The sequence below is a fragment of the Meles meles genome, chromosome 6 (assembly GCF_922984935.1).
Source record: "Meles meles chromosome 6, mMelMel3.1 paternal haplotype, whole genome shotgun sequence".
Classification (NCBI taxonomy): Eukaryota; Metazoa; Chordata; class Mammalia; order Carnivora; family Mustelidae; genus Meles; species Meles meles.
The window spans coordinates 90,897,438-90,925,313 of record NC_060071.1 but is presented as its reverse complement, the minus strand read 5'-3'; the positions used below and the strand labels follow the sequence as shown (position 1 = coordinate 90,925,313).

The following is a 27,876-nucleotide window of genomic DNA, read 5'->3' as shown; positions in this document are numbered from 1 at the left end:
AACAAACGCGTTGGCAAATTCGAATTCCAAATGTAACATAAGGCCGTGAGTTTGGGCCGAGGAATTTTACCAGCCCCACTGAGACTATATCCTCTAACTTTCGCGTTCCCCTCGGTGATGTTCCCTTCCCTAAAATATTAGCAATTTCAGTGTCTTGCCTCCACCCATTAGGCTTAAGTGGGCCTCAGCTCGGTCTGTCTTACTTGGCAGAGACTTTTTCTGGGCTTGCGGGGGGCGAGGCGCCGCAAGTTGCTGGCAGAGGCCACTTTGGAAACGGGCCTGAGAAGCTAGCATGGTGGGTCGCAGGGACCTGGTTTCGTGGGCTTCTCACGCGCTTTTCTGCCACCTCCGAGCAGTAAAGCAGCTCCGGACACCTTGAGCGCGTTCTGCCGCGTCTGGGCGACCTGCGCCCGCCGCGTTAGGAAGGACGCGCACGGGGGCCCTGGCGGGCGGTTGCCGGGGAAGAGGGACAGAGCAGGACCGCGGGCATCTCGGGGTGACAAGTGCAGTTAGTTCTGTATTGTTTGGGCATTTTCCCCTCCTAGCGAATAAATCTTCGGTCGAGCCCGAGACCTAAAAGTCAACAAAGAAGGCCAGGCGTCGCTTTACCGCTCCCGCTGCCCCAACGCCCGCGTTGCCGCGGCGGCTCCCGCTGCGTAATCCCTTCCTCGGAAACCCGGACACACAAACGCCGGAACGCCCGGGGCTGGGGCGCCGCGCCCCAGGGCCAGGAGGAAAACATCTGTGGTTCCGAGGGAGTGCTGCGACGACCCTTCTCGAGCGCGCCGCCTTCCCTGGCCCCCGCCCACACCCCTTTTCGTGTTCAAATTTCTCTATTTCTTCATCTCGGACACTCGTTCCTGCAGATGAGGGCGGAAAGGGGATGCTGACCGCTCAGCCGCGGTCCACCGGGCTCGCTTTATTGAGGATTTTCCCTCGAGATGGGGGAGGGGACTCCGGATGGGGAAGGAGGCAGGGGAGAAGAAAAAACCTTCCTTGCAGACCTTCTAGTGCAAAGCTTCCGAGGCTCTCCGATCCAGTGACGACGCCACTACCGAGCACTTTTAGGGAAAAAGAAAAGAAAAAGAAAAAGAAAAATGTTTTGGGAGTCAATATATTCCTGGGGAAGAGAACTTCACATGTTAACTTTCACCTTTTTTCAGGACTGACACATTTTTTAAATTGATAAAAAGAGAAGATACCTAGACTCAGCTAGCGGGAAAGCTCACCAGAAACTACACAACTTAGAAGTGTTCCCAAATAAAAGGCAGCTCGGTCTGTTTTCTACGTGATGGTTATTACACTGTTTACGTCACAGATAAAATTTAATTTCCATTTGTCCCTTCGTGAACTATATAGCAGAATAAACTGACAAGCATTATTAAGGGAGGAGGGATTAAACAAACAATCCTATTAATGTTCTTAACTTCTGTTTTCATTTTCTGAAGCCTAGAATGCTGGACTTATTTCACTGAAAGCATAAAAAACATTATTTTTCTCAGGAGTCTAACAGATTTGAATGAGCCATAGCAGAAAAGAATTCCTGGAGTGATAACATTAAAAAATTTTGTTGTTTTAGTACTTTTAAAAATGATCTCAATTCTACAAAAATGCTTACTAAGTTTCTTTGCAAAAATTTCCTACAATCAATACAAATTCTTTTCAATGCAGACCAAAGTAGGAGATCTGTAGCCCAAATTAATTAACCTTTCCTCAAGATCAATTGGTTTTCTGTTGATTTAGCAGTAATATTGTAGAACATTTAGCTATAATGTATTTTAATGTGATACCTCAATATGTCAAGAGGAAACACTCATTGAAAAGATAAAATTGCTTAAATTATTTAATAGATGTTTAGTAAATTTTAAAAAATCAAATCTTAACTGCTTATTTGTATTGTAGTATAATGTGTTTTGCAACTAAATGGATTAAGATCATGTCTAATTAGTTCAAGATAATTACGTGCAAAAGTTGATTATTCATAAGCTACCTTGGGATAAATAGGTCATGAAATTATGCTAAAATTTAGAAATAAGATTTTCTCAAACAGAATCGTTAACATCAATAGAAACTCATGAGAGTAAGAATGTAATAAAATGAAACAACTTAGAAGATTTTACAACCTTAACCGTTTAGAAATAGAATCTGGCAAGGTATAAGTTTTGGTTTTTGTTTTTAAAGCAGCCATTTCTGTAACTTTTATACTCTACCACTGATCCTATTTGGTATATCTGAGTAACATTTGATAACAGGTTACTTTCAATGTTCTGGGTTTTCTTCTTCCAAATACTTACATTTAAGACCATAATAGTTTCATTGGTGTTTCTCTTTTAGCTCCCAGTCTAGCTCGGTTCATTGAACTTTGGACAGCTCAGACTGCAGCCCTCACCTTCCCACTGCCCCCTCCAGTCATCATTCTAGCAAGCGATAGGGAGCTGGAAAATACCCACCTGTTTCAACTTTAACTTGTAAAAGGCATGCATTTTCCTGCTATAAACATTTTTTTTTAATCTGACAAGGGGGAAATCCTCACTTGTTACCTTTCTTTTTTCTAGCTTCCTCATTTCTCCAATTATGTCAGCTGTGACTACACAGTGGAAGAGCAAAGCTCATGGTGAGCATAAACTTCCCCTTTGTAGCCCCAGAAAGTGAGAAGCATCCCTCCTTCTAGATGCCATTTCATGATATTTTGGGGTTCTCTATGTTCTACTTACTGTAGAGTATACAAGAAGAATATTCTCTCTCAAAATCTGGGAAGAAAAGGGCTTAAATGGAATAGATGCTTGAGGACCTCAGAATTCAGGTGGGATGCTGGTCAAGTCACATCAAGATCGAGTTCAGGACCGCCAGCACTAGGGCAGGCCTGACTCAGTGTTCTAAGTGTGATGTTTCCCTGGGTTGACTTTCTACTTCTTTCCTCAAGATTACATCAGGGGCTTTTTAAGAAAAATCCCTGAAACCCAGAAGAACAACCTGGAAATATGCGCCTCCCGCCAAAAAAAACAGACCACCACCACCACCACCACCACCTCCAAAGTCCTGCTTGGAAATACGGAACAATGCATTCAACGGGAAATCTCTTTCATTTCTTTCCCTTCTCTCCCCAAATTTTAGTTACTCCTCTGCTTGTCTAATCATGTCCCAGGTCAGTTTTTGGTTTTTTTCCCCCTCTCACACCAAAGAATGGTTATTTTAAAACATAAGCAACTTAATGAGAAAAATGTAAGGGGTTTGTGGTGGTTTGTTTCATTTATGTATTTACTTTAGAGGACCCATTATGCACGAGGGAGGAAGGAGGTTCCCCTCTAGCGCTACACTCCGCTGATTTTCTCTGCCCCATACAGGTGACGGGTGCGTGTTTGGAACGTTCCCCTAGCTCTGAGTCCCACCTGGGAGCCTCGAGCTTCTTCACTCCCATAGCCCAGCTACAAACGCCAAACCCAACATCGGCTCTGTCCAGAGCGCCAGCTCCCACCGCGTCTTTCACCGATTTTGCCTAGGGGGAGGCCGATTCGAGAGCTCAAACTGCAATGAGCCGTCTTGCAGTGCGGGGCACCGGCCAGGTTTCCTCACCTTTGCCTGGAGTCACACTGCCTTCTGCCGACACGCGCTTCCTTTTGTTATGCCTGGCTAGTATATTAATGGGGCCGGTAACCCGGATCTTTTGGTGGTTGGGGGGCGGGGTGGGTGGCGGGGGTTGGAGACCAGGAGGAGAACAGATAGCTCTGGTTGCTGACCCTCCGGCTGGAGACTTTAGAGGAGAGAGGCCTGGGGCGGGCGGGCCGGGGTGCGGGGGGGGGGGGGGGGGGCGGGGAGAGAAATGTCTTGGGATGTGAATCGAGGTGGGAGAAGTTCACATTGAGGGCACGGAAAGTAAACTTAATTAAATGCGTGCACCAAGTTTTTGGAAAAGGTGATCTGATGCTAATGTTCTGTCCTGGGTTCAGAACTGCGAGGCGGGACGCCGCGCACGCTGGAGAAACTGCCCTGCTGGCGTGCTGCTGAAGGACTGCCCACCCTCCGCTTGTCCCCTCACCCCCGCCTGGAGCCCGGTCGCGCTGCGCCGGGTGGAGTCACAGGCGAAAGATCTTAACTGCGTGAGGTACGGATGCCCCTCTCGGAGGGGTCCGCCTTCTCAGACTCATCAAGCTCTAAGCCAGCCACCTTAGTTGTTCGGTTCCAGTGTTTTTTAAAAATAAAGACTTCCAACCACCCTGGCTGGCTGGGCTCGCCAGACCCTTGCCTTCCCCACCCTCGCCTCTAAAGGGCTGGGCTCCCGGTCAGAGATCTTAACTGATTAACCACAGACGATGGTACCCCTGCGTAGAGCCACGAAGTGGGCGCGAGAAACCGAGGCCTCCGGCCGGAGGCCTTGGGGGCCCGGGGGCGCTGCTTCAGGGTGCGGGCCTTGTGTCTGGTCCCTGCCTCCCAGGCCGATCGCGAGGCGGAGCCCCCTCCCCGCCGGGCCTGCCGCCCCGCCCGCCAGACGGTGCCCGGGCGCCCCGAGACATATGCTGCCCGCAGGCCGCGCGGCCCGACGTGGTGCTCATTGCTGAGGCGGTTCTCAGCCCATCAAAAGCCCAGGCTTTCTTCAGCCGTATGGGCCGCGAGGTGAACAACAATGGCCGGGCCCCTTCACTTCAAAAGCGGCGATCAGGGGAAAGGCTCCCCCAGAGAATTTTTTTTCTCTCCACAGCCTTTCATTCCTAGTTAAAAAAAAAAAAAAAAAAAAGGCATCAGCAACTCCAGGGCCCGGGCGAGCCTAATGCCCTTTGATGGGGATTGAATTCATTATCTCCAATAACACAATTGTGCTTGGCCAACGAAAAGAGCAAAGCAGAGCTCTATCCCGCCCGAGGGGCCCGGCCGGGCGGGGCGGGAGGGCGAGGCGCGCTCCTGGGACCCGCTCCGAGGCGCGGTCTCCGACCGCCCGGCCCAGGCTGCGGCTCCCCCTGGGCGCCGGGGGCGCGAGGAACGCGGGGGGCGCGGGCCCGGCCGGAGGCTGCAGGACGGGTGGCGCCGCCCGCGGAGACAGCGCCGGGAGGGGGCGGGGCGGCTCTCTCGTTTGATTTATTTTTCGTGTCTCCCTTTGCAATCACTCCCCGAGGGCCGCCCCGAGGGCCGGGTGTTTACTCTCTTCCCTCCAGGCCTCCAGTTGCGGTGCGGTCCCTGGCGCCCGGGGTGTGCGGGCGGGAAGGGTGGAGAAGAGCCCCTGTCTGAGCGCGAAGGGTCCCCAGCATCCCGGCCGCACCGCCCAACCCGGAGAGCCCTCGGGTCGACAGCTTTGCTCGCACCCTAGCACCGATAAAACGGGGCTTTAAATCGCCCCTGCTCTGGAGTCCTTTCTGCTCAGGCTCTCCCCACTTGCTCTCACGCCATCCAACCGCACGGATTGCGCGCACAAGAGCGCTCCAGGTGCCTGGGCCAGGATAGCGGGGGCACCACGTCCTGCATCTGGACGAAGGGTCCGGCTGCCGCGAGCGCTGTGCCACCCGCTTTGCTTCCAGCTGGGTGGACTCTGTCCTGGACCATGACCTGGACGTCGGCGCCTCCTCCCGGGTTCCACTGCCATCCTTCCCTTTCAGCCACCTCTAGCCCTTGCTTCTCTGCTCTGCCGAGTGAACGGAGGTGAAAAAGAGACTAAAACAGGCAGTATCACGTGTCTTCACCCAGTGTGTGTGGGTGTTTGGGTGTGAGAGAGAGAGACAGAGACAAGAGAGTAGAGAGACAGAGAGACAGAGGGAAATTCTCTAAGACTCATGATCCAAGAAGACCTCTCTATAGCTTAGTGTCTAAAATACAGGTTTCAGTCGTTTCATTACTGGCTATACCTCCTACACAATCCAGTTGCGCCCTTCACCCATTACTGAGGAAGTTAGGCATTGCAGTTTTATTTCAGTCAGACAAAGAATAATAAACAATTTAAAGGTTTTTTGTTTTTGTTTTGCAACAATACTTATGAAATCTGCTATGGCAGAACTATGGATTAGGACTGGTGGTTCCTTGCCAATTAGTCATGACTATCCCAGTCTTCAAATGACCAGTTCTTCACCTATTTCTCCAGAGAATTACACACACACCCCTCCCCCCCCCACCCTAGAGTATACATGTGCTGGCTCTGATATACACAGTGCACATATACAATTAAATATCTGATTTAAACGAGCATCCATGAGACCTTGCCATCTACAAAATGTCCCCAAAGCATGAAAGCAATAAAGTGATCAATTGATTTGAGGAAATCAAGCAAAGTATTTTAGATTTAAGATTTCCACCTATGCATTATTCTCATCACAAAATATAAGAATTTATATTTAATAATCAAGTGGAATAACCTTTACAAATTTAGCCCCTACAACTCTGATCACTTCAATTTTTAGGCACTTGGGGGAGGAAGAAGAGGAAAAAAATCCAGTGTGGTAGATAAGATTTAAGAGAAGCCTTCAGTTCTTCCTACCTTCATCTTTTTGTCTTATGGAACAGCATCCTGAATATAACTCATGTTAAAACATATATTTACTTTTGTGAAATCTTTCTCATTTACATCAAAAAGGATATAAAACACTTACCTTGCCGATATTCTGAGACTCTAAGGAAGAAGTTCATGGATAGGGCTATTCTTTAGATGTTATTAAGCTCCAAATACTTATTACAAGTTATCAAAGAGTGAGTGCCTTCTCTTCTGGACCCTTACCCCACTTTTTATTAACCTTTTAAAGAAAAGGTTTAAATTTCGGTGACCAGTACATTTTGGGTGTGGGTCATCTTTGTCCTTAATTGTGACATGCTGTTCCACATGTGGTGGATAGCTGCTTCCCTCACATGTTTAGAAATGTTGGGGAGAGAAATGCATTTATACAGGGTGAAGAGGGCAATGGTTTAGATTTTACTGATTAACAACTTGAATATGAATTTAAGACAACATGTATGACCAGAATAAGTTCTGTGTAGGTAGAGATAGCTGGGCATTAATTTTTATGATATTTTGAGTACTTCAGAGTAACTACATTCTGGACGTAGTCTAAGAACCATTCTGTGAATAATAATATGTTCCAAACAACTACCAAAAACTTTAATTCTGACATATATCCACCAGACCACAGAAACTACAGGACAGTCCTGTGGTTTATCACATAAACAATTTGTCTAGTGCCGGAGCACACATAAAGGATTATGTGACTTCAGGTAAGCAGGGCACCATAGGATGGATGAATTACTAAATAAAAGATACCATAATTTTCATGTGGATGTCTTTGGCTATGAGACAAAATTAGGAGGGAAGGAAATGTAAAACATCTCAATAGAAATGAAAATTCTGTGTTATCTAAAGTGCAACTCCTAAGTACACTTAGCCTTGAGATTCACTGAATCATGGGGCCATAGAATATGGTGATGGAAAGGACTTGTTTATTACATTTTCTAGTCCACTCACCTGCAAGATTATTCCCTTCAGAGTTTTCCCAGGCCAGGTCCAGAGTAGATTTAAATGTCAAGAACTGAAGGACTCCCATTTCTTATCAGCGTAATGGAGAAGCACTATATTCACAACACAAAACCTTTTGCCAATGGAATATTTTCTCTGATATTTAGGTAAAATGCCTCGTTGAGGATACATTTTTATTAGGTCTAAAACCTGTTTCAGATACCTGAATGCATATTAGTCACTCTGTATACATTTACTCCCTTTAGTACCTACCTAAGATTGATCCAAATTAAGTGCCCTAGGTGGGAAAACACTGTTAGTATGTATAAGCTTTTGATTTTTTAATTCTTAATTCTGAGAAGGGGATAAGAAAGTTAAACTTCATTAATTCATTTAAATTATACCAGGTAATTATCAACAGGAGACTTGGTCCATCTGTGAGATGCCATCCAATGCTAGGTCATGCAGACTCTTCACATTTTAAGTATGACTATGATAAGAAGTCAATTTCTCAAAACGTGAAAGTTCTTAAATTATACATAAGTTTTTCCATTTCTCAAAATGTGGGAAGTTCTTAAATTATAAGGAAAGAACCTAGAAACTAGCTTGGTGGGGGTGGTTCATTGAAAGGAAATACTGTCCCTTCTACTAGATTGAGTTTAGAGTATTTGTGAACTTGTGGCACACCGATTACGAATATATTATGCCAGAGTTTTATATAGTAAAGAGACTGAGGAAGTTCATTAGAAAACTTCTAAAGAGAAGTTAAATTTTTAAATTTCAATTTCGGGGATGCAGAGGGTAGAGCTTCAAAGTTGTATTATGGTTTGGAATCTTAGACTCAAAACGTCTGGGCTTCCATGGCTCTGAAGGATTCACCCACTTTCTCTGCAGTGACCCCTGGGCCATGCTATGGTGAGGATTAACACTCCAGACCACACCTGTGTCTTAAGTTACCTCTCTACCGAGTCAGGCAATTAGAAAGGAAATTCTTACAGAATCTGACAATTCACTTTGGGAGTGTAATCGCAGTAAGAGGAGACAGAGGTAAGTAGGGAGAACAAATGAGAAATGATCTTCAATGCATTCCACTCATCTATCTTATAAAACAGAAGAGGTGAAAAGGAAAATTGGAATTGTAATCAAAATGAAAAGTTGTAAAGCCTGGGGCGCCTGGGTGGCTCAGTGGGTTAAAGCCTCTGCCTTCAGCTCAGGTCATGATCCCAGGGTCCTGGGATCGAGCCCTCCCAGGGTCCTGGGATCGAGCCCTCCCAGGGTCCTGGGATCGAGCCCTCCCAGGGTCCTGGGATCGAGCCCTGCATCTGGCTCTCTGCTCAGCCGGGAGCCTGCTTCCCTTTCTCTCTGCCTGCCTCTCTTCCTACTTGTGATCTCTGTCTGTCAAATAAATAAATAAAAAATTTTTAAAAAAAGTTGTAAAGCCTCAGATGACTCCAAGAGTAATATTCAGAAGTTGTGTAATAATACTATAGTCTATAAATGCATTAGATGCAAGATTGCAAAGATAACAGGTTCTGCCAAGTAAGATTGTGTGACAGGCAAGTTCCACCCAATTCTTGTTTCCTATGGTACAAGTGACAATGCTGGGTTTTATTTACGTCTCTGTATAATAAGAACAACATTTTAAATATTCAAGAGCCTTCTTAAATAGAGGGAGGTCTGTGATGTTTCAGGACATATTTCAAAGTCTTACATTCACTTACAGTTGTTACCAGATGAGACTGCTGTGGAATAACCTGAGATTTTAATAAGCACAAGTTAACAGAATAAACCATAGTCCTTTTTATTTCAGCCTTATCTTCAGCAACAGAAAGAGTGGTGTAGTAGACAGTGTTAAATCTGAAAAAAAAAAAAAAAAGTAGAACACAGTGAGATCCTTCTCAATTACACTCAAGACCATTAAAAATGAATTTATCATCACGGGTGATTAGCAGTAACTCTTATGCTGTGCCCCCCCCCCCCTTTTTTTTAATGTTTTCAACTCAGGGAGTAAACTTGTTTTCAAGAGAAACAAGAAAATAGGGATTGGCCAGGGAAATAAATACGGGATGAAATGATGGAAGAGAGTGAGGAAGAGATGCCATGGCAGAAAAAGTAGGTAGCACTGGGTCTTCCACAGACTTCCAGACCAAGGGACAGGGGCAGTGAGAGAGGGGATGAAGGCGAATTAATGGCTGGACGGAGCTAGACAGAGTGTGCTGGGGAAGGGCCAGGCGTGAAAAGATTTGGTGTCGTCATAGCAACGGGCTCAGCCCTGCTCCCCCTGAAGCCCATTCAGCTCTGAGCTGCCGGAACACGTTTTTAATTAAAGCGTATAAAAGTTGTTTTGTAAGGACTTCTCCTCATCCGATAGATTTCAAAATGGTTAATCAGGCTTCATCTCCTTTTGATGCTCACAAGAGCATGTGCTCCGGCGGGCACAAAAACTGCCGTGGCCGCTGCCGGGTGAGTTATCTCTCAATCACACCTAATACCAGGAAGGAGCAGGCCAGCTCGTTATTTAGATACACATAAACAGAATTCAGCGGAAAGTCGGGGGTCCGTGATTGGAACTGCAAGTGGAAACGTTAATTTTCTTTGCTCTAGATATTCCGGAGTTCACCCTTCTGGATGGTTATTGTTTCTGGTTGATGTTCTCTCTAGTTTTTGAAAACAGCAGGATTTTTTTTTTCCTTTGGGAGAGACAGTATTCAAAAGTCCCCCCAAAAGTTACAAATTATTTGTGTCAAGTAATATTTAATCTAGCTGGATACCCCAATTAAAAGGTTTCTTTGGACCACTCTTAATGTAAAAAGATGGCAACCCCTCTTTTGTTGGGAATAAAAGGACTCTCACTTCTAAATCCTCTGTAAATTCATAATATACAGCAACAGTTGCATTTTCTTCTTTAATAAAATGAGTGACTTAATAGAAAATGGTATCTTTTGTTGATTTACTAAACAACTTCTTAGCAGACGACTCGAACCTTCTCCAGGCTTTTGTATCTCCCTTTCTCCTTTGCTAATGATCTTAGTTTCTAATTTCACTGAAAAAGGAAAAGGGAAAAAAGATGATTTTGCTTGTCATCCATTCCCATATCTACCCTATATTCCAACTCAACATTTCTATTTCTGTACCAATACATTCTCTGCTATATCCAGGATGTGAAGGAGTCCTGCCTTCTCTCCAGGACAGACACATGTCCCAAAGTTCTTAATCTCAGACCCCTCTCTGTTTTTACTGCTTTACTAGCATCTTCACTGTTGCAGTTTCCAATGGCTCCTTCTCCTCAGCTTCGAACATGCAATGGTTATCTCTATTTTAGGGCGAAAAACTCCTTTAATTGATTTCACAAAATCTTCTAGTTAAGATTCCCTTGCTCTCCTTTTCACTGCCAAACTTTTCAAATGAGTGTCTTTACCCCCAGTATCTCCTTCTCCATGGCCTTGCATGCAACTTGATCTGTGGCCCCTTATCTTCTATCTTGAAAAAAACAACAAAAATCCCCCCCCTAAAATTTCTGTCTTGAAGATCATCAGTGATAACCTTGACTCAATGATGCTTTTACTCCATTTCCCTCCCCTGAGTCCCAAATAGTTCTAAATACTCTTAGCAATGTTGACTACCCTCTCACCAAGGACCTCCTGGCACCAGCCTATCCTTGCTCTCCACCCTTTCATGACTGCTTCTCTATCTCCATGACTATCTTTTCTGCCTATTCCAACTTCCACTGCTCTTTCCCAAGGCTAAGTCCGTTGGTCTGAGAGAGAAAACCAACCCCTCACATTTGGAAAATGGCTTGACACTTGTAGCTAGGCTACAGTATTTTTAGGAGTTGGCCTGGGATTCACAGGCCTAGGTGTTTTACTGAACACCAACATTAGACAAGGACACTCTAACTGTAGAGAGGTGAGACAAAAGACCCCTTTGTAGTTTTGTCTGTGTACAGTGGAAAATAAAGTCACTGAAAACCACAAAGACAACAAACGTTTCTCATGTTTATTATACTAGTAACTGTTGCTTCTTTACAAATTATAGCTTTAGCTTTATTCCAGTCTTCCCTCTTTCTAGGTAAGATTTCTTAAGATATGGGTGCCTGGGTGGCTCAGTGGGTTAAAGCCTCTGCCTTCAGCTCAGGTTATGATTCCAGAGTCCCGGAATAGAGCCCTGCATTGGGCTCTCTGCTCAACAGTGAGCCTGCTTCCCCCTCTCTCTCTGCCTGCCTCTCTGTCTACTTGTGATCTCTATCAAATAAATAAATAAAATCTTAAAAAAAAGATTCCTTAAGATATTCAATCATAGAATTACCCCACATCCTGACAGTAACCATTTCAAAGTTCTACTGTCTTGAATCCTCCCGCAAGGCATCTAACCTAAACCCCAGTCCTATAATAAGTCATCTCTAACATCCTCTCAGTGAGATTACACACAGTTCCCTATGGTGTGTGGTCTTATTTGCAAATAAGCAATAAAGCCAATTTGCTCAACCACAGATATATTCCTGACAGTCTTTGGCTAGAGCACATCGATAGGCCTTTGTTCCCTTGTCTTATGGCTTGAGCTACCATGTATCAAGCTAAAAGTCCATCCTTGTCCTCCAACAAAATCTCCCATCTTATTTCTATGCCTGTCTATAAGTTATTTCCATGAATATCTAATACATTTAAATTACAGCAACACATTTCTCTCAGTAACAAGGCATACATCCTGGCTTCCATAGTTTTCTTATTTTCTTTGTTACTAAGGCTTGAAAGGTCATAGTCATCATTGACTCATCCTTCTTATGGCCCACACATCCAAAACTAGTTAATATGCCTTATCAATAGCTCCATTACACCAACCTTTCCTTCTTTGACATCCCAAAGGTCATAATTTTAGGCCATACACTGTCCACTATTTGTTCAAATAGCCTCCAGCATCTTGTCAACCAATTTTTGTTTGTACACTCACTATTCCTAGCCTAGTATTCTGAAAGTATACTTGAGTGCTTTCAGTGAACAAAAATAAGTCCTAACCTATTGAGGCCAGAGCTTTCACAGGAGTAAAATTAGGAACTACATATGAATAAATAGCATGGTTTTCTCCCCTTATAAAAGATACATGTCATTCTGCACACATGGAGTGGGGAAAGCAAAAATGCCTTGGTCGCTACAGGACTTTGTTTCATGTGTTGGTATCTTTTTCAGAGATATCAAGAAAGTGAGGTACATATAGAAATTACTGGGTAGAGGAGAACTGGACCACCTCCTGTGAAGGATGGTTTAGACTGGGGAAGTTTGGTTACAGAATAAAACATTTCTGTTCCATTGGAGGGTACTATAATTATTTTAAACATATGTGAGAGAAATAAGAATTATTTATGGTGTATCATTGTAGAGGACAGAATTAGGGCCAGAAGGCAGAAATTCAAGAAGATGATAGATTATCGCTCAATATAAAGACATTTGTAGCAAAGCTAGAGTAGAAAATAGTGAGCTTCTCAACATTAAACTCAAGTGTAGACTAGATGAGCACTTGGGTAAACATTTTCCTCAAATTTGTGCTTTATTTAGCTGTGATCATTAAACTTCCGATATTAATAGATTTGTTTCTTTTGAACAAAATGAAATATCTATTACATGTATTCTATTTTTCCTTACATAGTAAATATCCACTTACCTTATCTCACACATTTTCCCTTTCTAGGGTAACATGATTCCATCTGCGATCACATCACTTTCCAGTTGCCTAATAAACTTTCTTTAGGATTTCTTTTAGTGGGGCTCTGCTTTGATATTTTCTTATTTTTTTCTGGACATTTGTTTCTAGGTTGTTGATTAGTTATGTTCAGCACTTTAAAGTTTTTTTTCATTTATTTCATTTTATTTCAGTTTCTATTTCTCTGAGAAGTTAACTGTGACTCCTTGTTACTATTTTGAAATTAATAAATTAATATATCTTGGGCGTCTGGGTGGCTCTTGGTTGGGAGTCTTCTTTTGGCTTGGGTCATGATCCCAGGGTCCTGGGATTGAGCCCCAAATTGGGCTCCCTGCTTGGCAGAGAGCCTGCTTCTCCCTCTCCTTCTGCCTGCTGCTCTGCCTACCTGTGCTCTCTCTATGTCAAATAAGTAAATAAAATATTTAAAAAGAAAATAAATTAATTAATATCTCTCTTTATGCTTCTCTTTTTTAAGTCTGATAATTCTAACATCTGGGTCATCTCTGGGTTTGATTCTATTGACTGTCTTATCTTTTCACATAGTCCTTTTTTCTTTTTAAGACTTGTATCTCATTTGTTTGTTTGTTTGAATTAAATGTCAAATATTCTATATGAAGGAGCAATTTAAACTAAGGTAAATGTCCAAAACGGTAATTCCTCTTCTTTCGCAGGTCATTAATGTGGGCATTTGAGCAAACTTAGTCAGCATTTGAGGTGAGTTGGGTCTTGTGGTTGCTATAGTTATCTTTAGTGTCCATAGATTTAAAATTTTTCCAGTGATGGGCTAGGTTGCCACTATTTTCTGTTCAGTGTGAGGCTTGTAGAGCTGGAGGCATTTTTTTTTTCTCAGTTTTTCTGCTCTACCCTCAGATTTTAGCAGGTTCTCTGTGTCTGCAGCCTAGAGGGAGTCTATTCTCATGTTTTTATTTTCCCCAGAAGTACATGGCTGTTACCTGCTACTAGATGCATGGATCATGGTGGGACAGGGGAGGACTTCTCTCCAGCTCCCATCTTAGTCATCGGCATGCCCTGTGCACATCCTCCAGTGGTAGGCAGCCTCCTATTCAGTGCAGGGTCTAGAACACAGGCAAATTTCCTTCCCCTCCTTCTAAATTCCACCTTGTATTGGTGGGTGTTTTAGGTGTGAATTTGGGAAGATCACCTTGACATAGTGGAAGTTACTCTATTTACAATTTATCTTTACTCCTGTGGCATAGCTTTTCCAGGATCTGATTCAAAAGTTGAGTCTCTCCTCTTTGATTGCACTTCATTTTTGTCTCTCCAGCATTGTGGGACTGGCAAATTCTCTTCTTAGTTCTTTATCTTTTTAGTAAATGTTTTGTTTTTTCACTTGGTTTTTCTGTGAGTTTGTATTTTGTCCAAGTTTTGTAGTTATTCCAGTGAACGAACTAATCTGATTTTAGCAACTCTATTTTGGTCAGAAGCAGAAGACTTTTCCTTATTACATTCTAAACCCTAGCCCCTAACCATCACATCCTGGTAATTCTTGTGATATCTCCTTATTATCTTGCATTCAAGCCTCAAATTCACTCTCTTACCCATATTTTAGGAACTGGTGTTATGGAAGCATTAATTTTTCTGTAAGTTTTGATTGATTAGTCAATAAAGATCATTTGGTTATATTGTAATTCTAGAAGAGTTGAATATCAGTGTACTATTTGATCCATTATATTTGTTTTACCAAAAGGGCAGATAACCACAGATTAATATCATCATGAAGAGCAAAGCTTCACATTAATAATACAGATCAGTGTATGGGATTTGTGTTAAATATTACACTATTTGGATTAGATACTATCCTTAACAGAGGACTCTGATAGGGAGGCAAGTTGGATAAATATAATTTGATTCAAATTAATTTAGTGATTGAACAATATATAGACAATAAGTGTAGTGATACAAAAATCTAGGTTAATCAAAAAAGTTACCTTAAAAACAGATTTTAAGCTGGGTTCTAGAGAGCTGGAGTGATAGTAAACTATGCTGATGGGAGTGAAGATGTAGAGTGTTCTATAAGTGAAGCACATTTTATTTTTATTTTAATTTTTAAAAAAGATCTACTTATTTATTTGAGAGTGTGTATGTGTGAGTGCACATGGAGAGAGAAGTGGCAGAGGGAGAGGAAGAAGTTGCAGAGGAAGAGGGAGGGAGGGAATCTTAAGCAGCCTCCACACCCACTGTAGATCCTGTCATGGGGCTCAGTCTCACGACCCTGAGATCATGAACTGAGACAAAACCAAAATGCTGATCCTTAACTGACTGAGTCACCTAGGTGCCCCAGGGAAGCACATTTTAAACTAAAGATTGTTGGTAAATAGCAAGAAGATGTAAGATTAGAGAAGAAATGGAAGTGTATTAATATTGAACAGTTTTTTTTATTAATGGCCACAGAAAGAGGAAAGATTTGAAAAGAAATATAATCTGAGTTGAAATTCACAGCTACCTTATGTAGGATAGGTTGAAAGAAGGAAGTGACTCAAGTTGAGTGATCCTTCTTAAAAAAAAATTTTTTTTTTAAAGATTTTATTTATTTATTTATTTGACAGACAAAGATCACAAGTAGGCACAGAGGCAGGCAGAGAGATAGGAAGAAGCAGGCTCCCTGCTGAGCAGAGAGCCCGATGCAGGGCTCGATCCCAGGACCCTGGGATCCTGACCTGAGCCGAAGGCAGAGGCTTTAACCCACTGAGACACCCAGGCGGCCCCTCAAATTTTTTTTTCTTAAGGAATCTCCACATTGATTTTGGCCATTCTAACTGGTGTAAGGCGGTATCTCAATGTGGTTTTGATTTGAATCTGCCTGGTGGTTAATGATGAGGAAGAGAAAAAAAAATTTTTTTTGAAAGATTTTATTTATTTATTTATTTTGAGAGAGAGTGAGAGCAAGGGAGAGAGGGAGAGAGAGAAGCACACTCCCCTCAGGGAAGAGAGCCTGACATGGGGCTCAATCCCAGGACTTTGGGATCATGACTTGAGCTGAAGGCAGTCACTTAAGGGACTGAGTCACCCAGGCACCCCCAGTGACCCCTTTGAGAAGGAAGTTAGTATGGTCACCAGCTAAGTGTGGTAGTCAAGGAGGTAAAGTGGAAGGACTTGATTAATATTATAACTTCTGGAATCTTTCAATGGAATATATGAAGCTGAAGATGGAAGAATTTAAGAGAACAAATACAAGGAAGCCAAATACCATTTTTTGAAAAATGCCATTTTAAGACAGTTAAACTGAGGAAGTGACAAATTGCATTCTTGCAGATAATGGTAGGAGAGAACTTCATGGCAGGGGGGATAAAATATTTGGGTGCTATCTTTGTTTAATTGAATTTCAGGGGATGGATCTCCATTTGAGATTAATTTATTCATTAATGCAATCAACACATTTATTATATAATTACTAGTGTAAAACACTGTAATAGGCACTTCAAGAGCTGTATTAGATAATTCTTTTTTTTTTTTAATCTTTTATCTATTTACTTGACAGAAAGAGATCACAAGTAGGCAGAGAGGCAGGCAGAGAGAGAGGAAGGGAAGCAGGCTCCCTGCCGAGCAGAGAGCCCGATGCGGGGCTCGACCCCAGGACCCCGGGACCATGACCTGAGCCAAAGGCAGAGGCTTTAACCCACTGAGCCACCTAGGCATCCCTAGATGATTCTTGATATCAAAGAATTTATAGTCTGATAGGAGTGGTGAGATAAAATAGCGACTCAACTGTGGGAAAAAAGTAGAAAATGGTCTTTTCGGTTTCTGGCACATAGTAGGTACCCAGAAAAGTTTTGTTGAATGAATGGCATAGAGACACACATTTAAAAACTGAGGTTGAGGGGTGCCTGGGTTAAGCCTCTGCCTTCAGCTCTGGTCATGATCTCAGGGTCCTGGGATCGAGCCCCCCATCGGGCTCCTCTGCTCCAAGGGGAGCCTGCTTTCTCCTCTCTCTCTGCCTGCCTCTCTGCCTGCTTGTGATCTGTCCGTCAAATAAATAAATAAAATCTTAAAACAAACAAACAAACAACTGAGGTTGAGAAGAAAAGTAGTATTGTGAAGATCCAAAAAGGCTTTTATAGGAAATATGACAACTAAGTAAGACCATAAATGTCAGACAGGATTTAGACATGAGATTGCAGGAAGGGAGCAATTCCAGGTGAAGGTTACTGTGTCAGGAAATGGAAGCCAGAAAGTTCAGGGTGTATGGAGAGGAAGGTAAAGTTGAAGCACGAAAGAGGAGGGTACAGGAAGATAAAGATAAGAAAGTGGCTGGAACAAAAGTCTGGAGGGCCTTGAATGCTCTAAGAATTTTGGTTTATTCAGTAGTTGGTGTTTGGCATTAGGAAGATAAGTGTAGATAATAAAATATTTGAATCACTTGAGGATATATGGTTAGAGATATAAGAGAAATTATGAGAAAGATGGAAGGGGCGCCTGGGTGGCCCAGTGGGTTAAGCCTCTGCCTCCGGCTCATGTCATGATCTCAGGGTCCTGGGATTGAGCCCCGCATCGGGCTCTCTGCTCAGCGGGGAGCCTGCTTCCTTCTCTCTGTCTGCCTCTCTGCATGCTTGTGATCTCTATCAAATAAATAAATAAAATCTTTAAAAAAAAAGAAAGAAAGATGGAAGAGAGGGAGGAAAGAGAACATTTCACCTGGGTATACTTGGCAATCGAGACTGAAACTCCAGAATAGAGAAGGAACAGAAGAACTGAGAATCAATGATATCACAACGCAAAGGTGTAAATCTGAACCTCCTTCAGGTAAGGCTCTTGCTGGAAGGATTCATGTTACTGAGCTTGTACAAAGGGAATGCAATTTATTCACTAACACGGAGGGGAAAAAAATCCATTATTAGCAATAGCACTAAATTGTGCTGTGCAATGTGAAATTCTTTATTAAATCTATTCACAGGTAGCAAGTAAGAAGTGTTAGAAAGAAATTTCCTAGGAAAAGTAGTCTACACTCATTGTCTCCATTTCTACATTTTTCAATCACTTCTTAATTATCTGCAATTTGGGTTTTGTGTCTTATTAGAGTAGAAATTGCTCTAATTAAAGTCACCATGGACTCCTTAATTGCCAATCCCAACGGCACCTAACTCAAACACAATCTCCTCTGGGAAGCATTCCTTAATCTCATAGGCAGGGCAAGATGCCCTTTCACCTGTTCTGCTAAAGCATTCTGAGCCTACCTCTATTATGGTACCTATCATACTGTATTATAATTATTTATAGCTACATCATTCCCTCTGGACTCTGATTTCCATGAGGGCAGAAGCTGTCCGATTTGACTTTGTATCCTTAGCACCCTGGTATAGTTTTGTCTGAATTATTGATAAATACAAACAATAAAACCCTCTCTAGTATCTCTTTCAATCCTCTCATCAAGATGTAGTTTTAGAAAAAAACTGAAGGGGCACCTGGGTGGCTCAGTGGGTTAAAGCCTCTGCTTTCGGCTCAGGTCATGGTCCCAGGGTCCTGGGATCCAGCCCCACATCGGGCTCTCTGCTCAGCAAGGAGCCTGCTTCCCTCTCTCACTGTCTGCATCTCTGCCTACTTGTGATCTCTGTCTGTAAAATAAATAAAATATTTAAAAAGAAAAAAGAAAAAAACTGAAGACTTCCACATATAAAGATAGAAACATATCCTCTGAGAACACTACTTTCACCTTCACTTGTATTTTAAGTTATCTGTTAGTCATTAAATGATTAATATATTAATAAGGCTTAGATGTTTTATAATCTCTCTTACTCCCTAACCCTCATCCATTGCTACAGTCTGTTATCCACACTTCTTGTGACTCTATCGCAGTGTTCTTTCTTTCAGTAAGCATTATTTTGAATTAGTTAAATATTTCAAGTGTCTCCTATGCTCAGTATGTGTTAGTACTTTGTTTCAAAAATAAAAATAAGGATTAATAAGAATAAATACCTTCCATGGGATTTATTTATTTTATTTCTAATTTCATTGAACAAAGTTTTATCTAGTAATATACCTTGTGGTCAATAAGGATGCTTCAATATTTTATTATTCTGTTTGTTACATCCTTACACCTTTAAAATTTAATATGTGAAGACCACCACTGTCTACATTTTTATAAACACACATAATCTCTTTTACTCAATTTTGCAAATATTTTGGGATTTTACCAACATTACTTCATGTGGCAGTTTGGAATTATCTTTGCTTCTTTCTCACCCTTTTACTCCTTTATTTCAGTTTTTTCCTAAATTGTTTCTTCTCATAATTTATGAAGTCCACACTTCTATTTTTTTCCTTTGATTCTGGTTAACATCTGCCTTTTCAATCTTATACTTAATTATCATCACTTCTCCCATTATCTTTTTCATCAGTATTTTGACCATTTTACTGCTGTGAAAGATCTTTCTATGGCTATCTTATGGTCAGACCATAGATGAATGATATAACTATATAGGCATCTATATATATCATGAAGATAGTCACCCAAAATCATCCTTGGAAAAATTGGGGGGGGGGGGACAGCGTTTGGTAAGGCAACAGGGTGTATAGCCTTGTTACCTTTTAAGAAAGTTTTATCAAATTAGCATCTAATTGCAGTGCGAAGTCCACGGGAACTAAGGAGTTGAGTCTGAGAGGTAAATTAAAGTATTCCGATTGTCAACTCATTGTTCCCTGTGAATGTATAATTTTCATGAAAAACGGTACGTATTATGAATTTAAATAACTGACGGCATGTCAAAGTGTTGAGTGCTAAAGACTAAGCTTCAATTCAGTATGAGGGTTGGTTGGGGTGGAACCAATAAATGTAGCTGGGGCCGAGGTGGAGAGCAACGATGATCTGATTTGATATTACTTGTGATAAATGTTCTAATGTCCTAAATGTATTATATATATTCCATGTTTGTTTTTTTTTAAGGATTTTATTTCTTTGAGAGAGACAGACAGAGATAGTGAGAGAGAGCACAGGCAGGAGGAGAGGGAGAAGCAAGCTCCCAGCTGAGCAGGCAGCCCGATGTGGGTATTGATCCCAGCACCCTGGCATCATGACCTGAGCTGAAGGCAGATGCTTAACTGACTGAGCAATCCAGGCACCCCTATGTTCCATATTAAAAAAAAAAAAAAAAGTATCCATAAAACTAATTTCAATATTATAGTTTAAATGAAATATGCGTGTGATAATGAAATACATGACCAATTCACAAACATGTGAGTTTTTTGTTTTGTTAGGAAATTTTCAGTTTAAAAATACTGAAGATAGTTATTTTTTTCAAGACCAATTTTTTTCCAAAGATTTTTGTTTTTTAAGTAATCTCGACACTCAACATGGGGGTCAAACTTACAACCGCTAGAGATCAAGAGTTGCATGCTCTACTAACTGAGCCAGTCAGGTGCCTCATGAACATAGTTGTTTTGAGCAGTGGATGAGTATGTGTCCATTTTAAAAATTATTTTCTTCACTGGGTGTGGTGTGCAACCAATGAATTGCTGAACTCTAGCTCTGAAACTAATAATACAGGATATGTTAATTAAATGGAATTTAAATAAAAATTTTAAAAAATAAAAATTATGTTCTTTTAATAAACAAAAATCTAAGTTTATATTTAAATTTTAGTTTGTGATTTTACCTTAATGTAACAAAAGCCAGTGAAAGAAAATCATTTGGACATTTATAAGTTTGTTGGTAGACACTATTAAAGAAACAAGCATTCGTATAAGCAGTATTTTTTTAAAATGTCAACTTAAATTTTTTTTTGGAAATAGTTTCTTTGATGTTTATAAACAAGTAATCTGTTATGATGGGGAAAGCAGCAATAAAGGTTTTTTGCTTTTGCTTTTAATAAAGAGCATTGGGACATCTACAGATTTAGATACAGTGAAAGCATTGCAAAGACTTCGCAAACAAACTGAAAGAAAACAAAAGTCTTGAAAATTAGTCTTTCAAATGTACCTCATCATCATTCCTAATGTGAACTTTTCCACTAATTATTTTTAACTTCTAATAAAGTATAAACCATGCAAACATGACAATGCTAGTAAGAGAAACTTAGAGAAGATTTTCAGGAAATAAGTTTTTTTAGGAAATAAAATATTCCTTACAATATGTCATTTGTTCAGACTACATATGTGAGTATAAACTGGCTATACATGTATTTAATTTCAAAGATCAGAATTAACATGTTACATGAAATCACCTATCCTTAAAACAAAGCATAATTGTTTGTCACGATGATTTTAATACATTTCTCTACTGAGATGAATTTTAACCTCAGGAAAGCAAGGTTTGGAATGGGAAGAGTTAAAAAACACGAAGCAACAGTAACCCCATTTAGATAAGGGATAGATGGGTGGAGCAAGGGAACAATACACTAAAGTGCTTTTCTTTCACAGATCTTGGTTCAAATTAAGGTTAAATTCCAAAGGAGGATGTGTTTTCCGCATATGGAGTCTTAAAGGACGTGCCTTTGTTTCCAACTTCCCAGCGAAGATATATGTTAACACAAACAAAGTATTTCATAATAAATTTAACTTTTATAGAGTGACTAATGCCCTGTGAAGATAAGGTAGACTCTCAGTCACCTGTGTTTTAATCCAGGCTGAAGAAATTATGCCAAAGGCACACTGACAAAAATTTGATTCCTTTGGAGAGGATGGCAGTAACTTGGTGGGGAGCAGAAAGGGTCTTGATTTTAAAAGTCTCATTGGAATGACTCTCCCTTCCTCACTGTGAACACAGTTTAGCATTTATGTACTTTGGAAGGACAAAGAGGTGAGGTAAGCCTGCCAAAATTTGAACCTGTGTTTCTGGGAACCTGTTAGTAGGTCAACTGTTACAAATGTAAGAGAAACTGCAAAGGAGCGGTGGGTGCTAGAAACTTGGCAGTTGGACTGCATCTAGCTTTATTAAAGCCTGCATGCTGTTCCTTTCAGATCTCAAGGGAGGTGACATGAAGTTTAAAATGCCACGGAAGATCACTATTATTCAATCAAATTAGATTTTGGTGGGGAGTAGGGGCAGGAGGTAGGACAGCATAGAACTCTTTTCAGTTAGAAATATTTACTTTACAGTTTACAGGCAAGGATCTTTAAAAATGTACTTGTTAACAATAATTTATTAATCCATCTTTTCCTTTTAAGAAAGATTAGTTATGTATATACCTCTTTTCTTTCCTTTTGCCTTTCTTTTTTCTTTATTCTTTATTAACTAGAGACTGAATTCTTAAGTCTTTATTCTTGCAAAATGTCTCTGATTTTGTTTGTAGGTAATTCACTCCTTGACCATATACAACCCTGTTCCATGTGCAAATTCTATTAATTTCAACTGAAGATGTAAAAAATTAGTCCTGCGGCATGTGAAGGGATTCCTTTTTGAGAAAGGGAAACAAAAATGTATTTGTGTCAACTGTATTAGACATATTTTACTACACAGAACACAGGTTTGTTTTTTATATTTATGAATTCATCCTTAATGAAAGGCTTACAAAATCTATTTAAAATTTAAATAAGATAGAATGCCATTTTTCCCTTCTTTCTTCACTCACTAAAAAAGGAGACACTGACATAGAAAAAACTTGATTTTAAGTTGCTCTATGAGAACTTTTGAAACATGTCTTTACTTTGTCAATGTGCAGGTCACTGATATTGATTCAAGACAAAATTGATTTTCATCACTTTCATCACTTATTCCAAGCAACAACTCATTTTTTTTTTTTAATAAACATATAATGTATTTTTATCCCCAGGGGTACAGGTCTGTGAATCGCCAGGTTTACACACTTCACAGCACTCACGATAGCACATACCCTCCCCAATGTCCATAACCCCGCTCCCCCTCTCCCAACCCCCCCTCCCCCCAGCAACCCTCAGTTTTTTCTGTGAGATTAAGAGTCACTTATGGTTTGTTTCCCTCCCAACCCCATCTTGTTTCATTTATTCTTCTCCTATCCCCCTAACCCCCCATGTTGCATCTCCACATCCTCATATCAGGGAGATCATATGATAGTTGTCTTTCTCCGATTGACTTATTTCACTAAGCATGATACCCTCTAGTTCCATCCACGTTGGCAACAACTCATTTCTTGCCCAATTTCCTTCTTGTGTACTGAAACAAAAAATCAAAAAAACTCACTACACTGTTTTCCTCTTCTTGTGTTAGCCAGTGGCTAAGAGAAGAAAACTTTTCTGGCTCTAGACTGCTAGACAAGAGTAATTCTCTTTTCAGGATATTTAATACCAAGTGCAAATTTCAGAAATCAATTAACTATTATTCAGAAAGGAACACCACAAGGGGGCAGGTGAATCCAGGCTAGGTCCTAGGTGAGAGGGTCTTAGTATTGGGAATACTGGTCAAAGGAGGGGAAAGATGAAATGAAATTAGAAATAACTCTAAAGATAATAGTTCTTCACGAACGTTAGCACTTATATCTGGACCATCCAAGTGAAATCTTATTTAGAATATATCCAAAGACATTAATTACAATATACCAAGGAAATAAATGAAAGAGACCAAGTCAATATAGTAATACTGAAAGTGATTCTTATATTTACAAAGGCCAATAGCATGGTTTTACCGAGAGGAGAAAGACTGTAGCTGAGAAGAAATGTAAAATTTACTACAGAGCAATTAGGGTATGCATTGAAAATAAATTATAACCTGACAGACAAAGAATCAAATAATTAAAAAGATATATAAGAAGATACTTTGGCTTCAAAGTGATTTTAATAACCAACAGTTTCTGTTCTTAACAGAAACGTAAACTTTGAATAATAGAGCTGTAACATTTTTCTACCACACAAAAGTTGAGAAATTAATTTCAGGTACTTTAGAAAAAGATAAACGCTGCTTAAAAAGATTATTTAAGAGTCTGCTTTGATTCCCACTGGAAATTAAACTTAGCCTACCAATAGGAGGCGAAATGGATATTAAAAAATTAGTTCTTCTAAACAAATATTTAAAAATCGACACCAGACATCCTCTGTGAGAATGTCAATGACAATGTCTTCAATGGCCAACATATATACATACCTACTACGCAAAGTAGCCAGGATTAATTCTATTTGGTAAAGCTGGAAATTATCACTGCCTCCCTTTCAAGCCTTACTAAGGAAACACATTTAATTATTTGATGTGGTATGACAGTATGTTATTTATCTTTTACAGATTCACAAAATTAAATGCAGAGACTATTATAGCATAAGATGTAGTATAATATAGTATAGTACAATATACAGTATAAAATGGTATAGTACAATAAAATAGTATAATATATAATAAAGTATGTACATTTATCTCTTACTGGTAGTTTTTATTTAGTTTATAATAACAATTAGAACCTTTACAAATGAGCATCCAAGTGTCTTCTCTTACTTATGATCGAATTAACTCCTTACTTAGGCTCCTACAACAATTTGCTATAGTTGTAACATAGAAGTCACTTCTACCGTAAACCTATTGAGGAGGTTATCTTCTAATAGATTTTAGGGCAAGCTAGGTTTTAGAACTTCGGTCACCAAGTTGAGTGATCTTTCTGTTATACCATGATACATTTTTGTTTCATTATACCGTAAGACTTAGTGTTATAGAACAGTAACCAGACGGTTAAGCCTATTTCTAAAGCAAAGCTCTGAACTCAAATGTAAATGCCCATTCTCATGTCACCTTAACAAAGTCTACTTTTCTCAACTCACTCATTCTTCTCTTCATCTGTGTATTAATATACACACATATAAAATACACTCTTGCACTAAGCTCTTACACACATACATGTATATACACACATACATACATGACGCAATCCATCGGTGATATTTTAGGTTAGTTTTTCTCCTCTTTTCAGTCTGTTAATTAGCTTTCTCTTCCTTGTCTTTCTTTATTCCAAGTAATCCAGAGTCGTCAGAGCCTTTGTCACCTAAAGGCCATGGAGGCAGTTTCTGCAATGCTTGAAATAATAATGCCTGGATTTGTCAATGTGAAAAGTTGGATGGCTTTTAAAAGCTGACCAGTCCGGGGCTATTTGCACATAGTAGACATTCGATAAATATTTGTTGATTTGATTTATTCTAGGGTAAAGAACTGGGTAACAACTCTTTTTCTTCACTCATGTACTATGGTTAAGCCTGTGTACAAATGCATTTATGAGTAAATATTAATGGTCATGGTCATTAAAGATGTTTTAGAGAGAAAAAAAATCTAGGTCTTCAGGCTTTAAATAGCGATGATTGGGAGTATGTGTAATAAAATACTTTAAGTGGTTATCAAAGAATAGATGACAGACACCATAAAATGGGGGGTCCAAATAAAGGGAATACTGATAAATTACTTGGAAACAAAGTGGGTACTCCATAGCTTTTGAATCAACTACATGTTGAAGGATTAAATTTTTGATTCCACATACTAAGACAAAGGACCTTATACTTCAAAAATTTCAGAATAATATATTTTATTTTATTTTTTTTTTAAAGATTTTATTTATTTATTTGACAGAGAGAGATACAAGTAGGCAGAGAGGCAGGCAGAGAGATTGAGAGGGAAGCAGGCTCCCTGTCGAGCAGAGAGCCCGATGCGGGACTCGATCCCAGGACCCTGAGATCATGACCTGAGCTGAAGGCAGCGGCTTAAACCACTGAGCCACCCAGGTGCCCCCAGAATAATATTTTTATTATAAATTTAGTGAGCATATATAAACCACATAATATTTTCTTTGGATATTCTTCCTTGTGATAGAATGTGTTTTTGTGTTTTATTGACAGTTGAGAGGCCTTGGACATACAAAATGAAAATTACTCCTAGTTTTCAAGTAATGTATAACATTTAAAGAGTTAAATTCTATACTCCCATCACTTAGAAGAGAATAACTGATTTGTTTCCTTTTCTGGTCACTAACAGTAAAAACTCTGAGCTTACAACATGTTAAATTTTGGCTCAAGGCAAATTTACAACAGCAGGATTTATGATAAAATCTGTCAAAACATTAACCATGATGGCACAAGTTTTAGCTCTTAACAGAAACAGGGAAGCAGGAGCTTAGGAACGGATACACATTTGTACTTGAAAATGCCTGTTTAGGTCACAATATAAAAATTATTCAATTCCTTTGTTCTCATTTTACCCAAATGTGAAAGTTCCATGAGGTGACTATGTGTTTTAATTAATTGCTTTAAAGAGATGGGAGGATCCTGGGACTAAAGATGTAATTCTAAGTAAAAAATTACTAGCTAAGAGAACTTCAGAGATTCAAGATAAAAGCTAAGGATCTATAGCATCTTCCATTTCCTGTCTGATGAATATCAAGGAAAATTAAGTCTTAACATAACTAGTGTCTTAACCTTTTTCTACTTTTAAGAGAGATGAACCATCTAGCCACATGCCAGCATTTGAGCACCATTCATTACGATTTTAGTTTGTCAGCATGGCAAACAACGTTGGTAGTTTTGGTTTACTATCGCTTGATGAGTAAAGGAACCGTATGTCCCAGAAAATTACAAACAAAATACTGTTATTGAAAGTGAATTGCTCTGCCAGCAATCCATTATAACCGAGAAGTTAAATTTGTGCATGAGGTATATACTAAAAACAATTTCAGAGGACATACTTTCTTGAAAATGTAATTTGGTTAGACATAGCCAGGATAGATTTATGAGAAGAAAGTCTTCTTTAAGGAACTTAAAGATTTTTAGGGTGTTAATGTCGTGGTCATACAAGTAAATGCAGTGACTATTCTATGCTCGAGTGTTTCAAAAAGCCTCGGATATAACTGACCTATTTACTGGAAAACGGTGTGCACTTTTTAAGCTTTAGGATTTTCACTTAACAAGTTGCCTGATGAAAATTGGTGGAGAATAAAGTAGAGATAAAGTAGAATTAGTGACTAAATATTAATTTTTAAAACTGTAGCTTGGTAGGAAGTGTTCATGCCCAATTTATTTGTTCACAAATATCTTAAAACATGGCCTAGGTATTGAAAGAATAATATATAACCAAAAGGTAAAATATCAAGAAAATTTATCTAAATAATCAGAATTCAGAAAAGAGAAATCATTGAATTTGAAATCATGATTTAAAGTAGATCACAGCAATATCAGAAGGCATCAGAATATATCACACTGGTTTATACATTGCGTATCTTCTCTCTCTGACAGATTTTTGACACACTTGGCTCCAGAAAGCAATTTAATTATTACTGTTGTTCAATAAAGATTTAAATGGCCTATTTTGGGGTCTGGAAATTTTGTTTCAACTTTCCAAGACAATGAGACCTTGTCTTAACTTTATCACAAATTGAAATTTCAAACTTTGAACTTTATAGGACCAACATTTAACAGCTACACAAGAAGTCCTGATTAACAAACGAAATCTATATCAGAATCACACAGACAACAACAAAGTCTGCAACTCTTCACTTTAAACTGATTATGGTTAAAAGTCGAAGTCTTCAGGTAATCATGTTTCATCTGGTGATATGCCAGGTGCTAAATAATTTGACATGCTAGTACATTTTAATACTTAGGAAAGGATACTCAAATCAACCATCTTAAGGATATATATATATATAGATAGATATAGATATAGATATAGATATAGATATATAGATATAATTTTTTTTGAAAGACAGGTCATACAAATGTTTATAAAACAACAATGTAGTTGGAAGATTTAGGTTTCATCATTAGTAAGAATGACTATTTATCAGGTTTTACCTATGCAAAGACACATGAACAATGTCTGACCTCTGGAAGCTGCACTCTAATGGGAGATAGTACAGGGATACTGAAACAAGGGG

General features: G+C 39.8%; 1 long non-coding RNA gene across 1 annotated transcript; it reads right to left on the bottom strand.

The window, feature by feature from the left end:
* Positions 1-964: 964 nt before the first annotated feature.
* Positions 965-25,040, bottom strand: LOC123944667. Its single transcript, XR_006818826.1, has 3 exons — positions 24,883-25,040; positions 9,145-9,280; positions 965-1,061 (listed from the first exon to the last, which is right to left on the bottom strand). It is a non-coding gene; the product is annotated as an uncharacterized LOC123944667 (long non-coding RNA).
* Between the last annotated feature and the right edge of the window lie 2,836 nt (positions 25,041-27,876).